Source organism: Arachis ipaensis, chromosome B10 (genome assembly GCF_059453495.1).
Source record: "Arachis ipaensis isolate K30076 ecotype BB chromosome B10, ASM5945349v1, whole genome shotgun sequence".
In the NCBI taxonomy this organism is placed as follows: Eukaryota; Viridiplantae; Streptophyta; class Magnoliopsida; order Fabales; family Fabaceae; genus Arachis; species Arachis ipaensis.
The window spans coordinates 122,920,363-122,924,819 of NC_142435.1; the positions used below are offsets into that span (position 1 = coordinate 122,920,363).

The following is a 4,457-nucleotide window of genomic DNA, read 5'->3' on the forward strand; positions in this document are numbered from 1 at the left end:
CCTTAGTCAATGGTACTCAGAGCCTTTGGTTTCCCTTATAACCCATTTTTCTTGCTTATTATCTCTTATATTGTTGGTTCTTCAAGGTTTTATCAAATATAAAGATTCCATAATAGTCCTCTAGACTAAAGCTTCAAGCAATGTGGCTCAAATAATGTTGAACACTTTTAGTTCATTTGGTTTCCCAAACTCAAATTTTCATGCTCTTTTATGATCATTCCCTATTCTTTTATTAAACCTCTCAACACATGATTAATTACTCATATTCAGAAGCAAGAACAATTATAATTGTGGGTTGTGATGTACAAGTGAAAATATGTACTTGACCATTAGAAGCCTTAAATGCATTATATAAGATAAAAAAAATTGATACGCATGCATATTATTAAAAAAGAGAGAAACAACCTTAATTCTCACTATCTTTCTTTTCATCATCATCTTCTTCATCAACTTTTAGGCTATGTAGAGCATAGCCTCTAACACCAAACTTAGAACAATTGCTTGTCCTCAAGCATCAAAGAAAAGAAAAAATAATGGTGATGGAGCAGGTTTATCAAGTGAAATAATTCAATTAATGCATATGCTTATTCAATTAAAAGAATCCAAATCATAACATAATGAAAAGTAAGCCCAAATAAAATAAGATAATGAGGCTGTTACTGTGTTTACATGGTGAATGTGGCAACACCAAACTTGGTGTGGTGCCATCTATGTGAACTAGGCCAAGTATCCAGTGGTATATGAATTTGGTGTAGCACACCAAACTTACTCCATGAACATATATGCAACCCTGATAGGAACAATAGTCTTGATGATGGAGCTTGTCAAGATTTCCTAAATTCCTGAGTAGTTACAAATACTGCATCTACAAACAAGCTTAAGCGATAGTTATTGTTGGAAAAAAATTATGAAACACCAGATAAAGAAGTATGATAAGATGAAATAGAATGAAGGACTTATGCATGAGATGCAGTAGGAAGAGAGTGAGGTGTAGCCCTTTATCTTGCATGCATGAATACCACCACACCAAACTTAGGTTTGGATGTGGTGTGAGAATAATGATCTTAAGCACAAGCGTACGTGTAGATATGAGGATTGGATGGTGGCTCAGGTGGAACATGGTACAGTAGGGCTAAGTGAAAGAAGTAGCTATGATTTTATGCCTTAAAGTACTACTTGACATAGTTCACGTTATATGTGATTTTAAATTTGTTCCCTGAAACAAGTTACCACTGTCATGTTATACGTGAGAAAATTCACATTATGCGTGAATTGCTTTTTGTGCATACACAGAGGTGTGTGCATACGCACACTTGCATAAAATTAAACCTTTAGCTTTTACGCAGTAAGTGAGATCCTCCATGTTATAGTGGAAAAATTTCTATGCCTACGCACACTTTACCAAAATTAGAATCCTAGGAGCGAGCCCCTTTTTCACATTATACGTGAAGTTCCCACGTTGTACGTGAGGGCTTTCTGTGTATGCGCACAGGCTTGTGCGTATGCACACTTTCCCAAAATTCCTAGCTTTGCGTACACACGCATGCATGCGTACGTACAACTCCTCTTTGGCGTAGTATGCAGTGCCTTCGCGTACAACGTTAGGGGCATCACCAATACAAACTTAATGGGAAATCATGTGTCTATAGTTGAATCTCTTGCACCAAACTTCTTTTTAGTGTTTATGCATAATGTAAAACAGATAATTGCTAAGAATTCAGTAAAGAAAAACAAAAATATGCGAATGAAAAGAGATACCAAATGTTGGGTTGCCTCCCAACAAGCGCTTCTTTAACATCACTAGCTTGACGGTTATTCCTTGCTAAGGTTGAGGTTGATAGTGCTTCACCTCTTTCCCCTCTCACCTTTAATTTCCTTCCTATGTCATCATATGTTAGCTCAAGATGCTCAAAGGAGAGAACTCTACTCACTGTGTATGGCAATAGTGGGTGATGAGATAGAACTACTTTGTCTCCGGGTAAAAAGTCTTCAGTAGGAATCTTCTTGTTCCTCCACCCTCTAGAAACTTTCTTCTTTGGGGCCTCCGCTGTATTTGATGTACACCCAACACCAAACTTAAGGTTGGTGTCAGGAGGTTTGTTGATTGCAAAGGGAGGCTTCAGTTGCAAGCTCTTGTTAATTTCAATTGAATTTCCAGCTTCCCCTACCTCCTTCTTTTCTTCTATTTTGCTTGGGCATGAAGGTAGGATCTTTGGAAGTGATTCATTAGGTTCTTCTTGCAAGTTTAGATCCTTGGCTTCAACCTTCATAAAATCCTCTTGATCACTTGAATGATGCTTAGTTTTGAAAACATGAAAGACTTGATATTCATCATGCACCCTCAGCATTAACTCACCCTTTTCAACATCAATAAGGGCTCTTCCAGTTGCTAAGAAAGATCTTCCTAGAATGATTGAGGCATGCTCATCTTCCTCCGTATCAAGAATGACAAAATCCACTGGAAGAAAGAATTTTTCCACTTTGACCAAGACATTTTCAACCACTCCATGTGCATGCTTGATTGATTTGTCTATCATTTGTAGAACTATTTTGGTGGGTTTCAACTCTTGAATTTGTAACCTCTTCATCACAGATAAATGTATTAGATTAATACTTGCCCCTAAATCACATAAAGCTCTGTTAAAGGTAGTATTGCCAATAGTGAAAGGAATTTGAAAACTCCCTGGATCTTTCTTCTTTGTTGGCAAGTTTCTTTGAATAATGGCACTGCACTCCTTGGTCATCACCACTGTTTGGCCTCCCTTTAAGGATTTCTTCCCGGACAACAAATCCTTCACACATTTGGCATATAAGGGAATTTTTTCAAAAGCTTCTATGAATGGGATGTTGATGTGCAAAGTCTTGAATATCTTCAAGAATTTAGAATATTGCTTCTACGTATTTTCCCTTTGGAGCCTTTGAGGATATGGAATTCTTGGTACGTACTCAGGCACTGGGATTCTCTCTTTTGGTAGGGTTTATGTGGCTTGAATAGGTTGCTGGAGAGTAGGCTGTACATGTTCTTCTTGAAGATTAATATCCTCTGGAGCTTCCTTTCTTACCCCAATAGTGAACCTTCTTGGTTTCTTCCTTCTTTTCATCTCCTACCACCTTTTCACTTCTCATGTAAATAGCTTTGCACTCCTCCCGTGGATTTGCAACGGTGTCACTGGGAAGTACATTTGTGGCCTTTTCCAATTGTTGAGTAATCTGGCCTATTTGCACCTCTAAATTCCTAATTGAAGTATCTTAATTCTTGAAATTAGTTCTCGTTTCCTCCTTAAAGCTTCTGGTTTCTTCCATGAATGCTAGCGTGCTTTAAGATAATTTTTCTAGGACAAGCTCAAGATTAGAAAGCCTTTGGATATTTTGCTGGGCTGGTTGTGAGTTGGATAGTGATTGATGGGAATAATTCAAAGAAGGGTTACTGGTGTTGTGATAGCTGAAGGTATTCTGTTGGGTGTTATTGAATTGATGGGGTTGGTGGGTGTTGTTAAACGAGGTAGGTCTTTGGTTCTGGTTTTTTCATCCAAAATTTGGGTGGTTCCTCCATCCTGGATTGAAGGTGTTGGAGTAAGGGTCATTCTGAGGGTATCTTGAGGGGTTGTCCATGTAATTCACTTAGAGACGATTGTCCATAATACTCTATGCCTTCACTTTGAGAGAATCCATTACTTACACCATAGGAATTCTCTTGAGAGCTCACTGCCGACACTTGTATTCCTCTTAGGAGCTGAGTAATTGTATTTATTTGCTGGGACATAATTTTATTCTAAGCTAAGAGTATATCCAAAGCACCTAACTCTTTAACTCCTTTCTTTGATGATCTTTTAGATGAGTAGAGATATTGATTATTGGCCACCATCTCAATCAATTCTTGTGCTTCTTTAGTAGTTTTCTTCATAAACAAAGATCCTCCAGCCGAAGTGTCCAGTGCTATCCATGAGGTGAGGGTGATCCCATCATAAAAAATTTAAAGCTGGACCCAGTTAGCAAACATATCATCAGGGCATTTTCTGAGCATCTCTTTAAACCTCTCCCAAGCTTCATATAGGGATTCTCCTTTTTGCTGTCTGAAGGTCTTAACATCATTTTTGAGCTTGGTGAGCCTCTGAGGTGGGAAGAATTTGTTTAGAAACTTAGTGACCAAATCCTCCATGTAGCTATACTCTCCTTCCGCTGATTTTCTAACCACTGCTTAGCCCAATCCCTTACAGCAAAAGGGAAGAGAAACAGACGATAGACTTCAGCCGAGACGCCATTTGTCTTGACCGTATCACAAATTTGTAAAAAGTTGGAAATAAACAAATTTGGATCCTTCTGTGGGCTTCCACTGAATTGGCAGTTTTGTTGAACCAATGTGACAAGCTGCGGCTTCAATTCAAAATTGTTGGCTCGGACAGTAGGTGCAATGATACTGCTTCCACAACTATCTGGATTAGGATTAATGTATGATT

General features: G+C 38.3%; 1 non-coding gene across 1 annotated transcript; it reads left to right on the forward strand.

Annotated features, from left to right (window-relative positions):
- Positions 1-3,998: 3,998 nt before the first annotated feature.
- On the forward strand, positions 3,999-4,102 carry LOC148581560 (small nucleolar RNA R71). The gene has a single exon (XR_015895487.1). It is a non-coding gene; the product is annotated as a small nucleolar RNA R71 (small nucleolar RNA).
- The last annotated feature ends 355 nt before the right edge of the window (positions 4,103-4,457 follow it).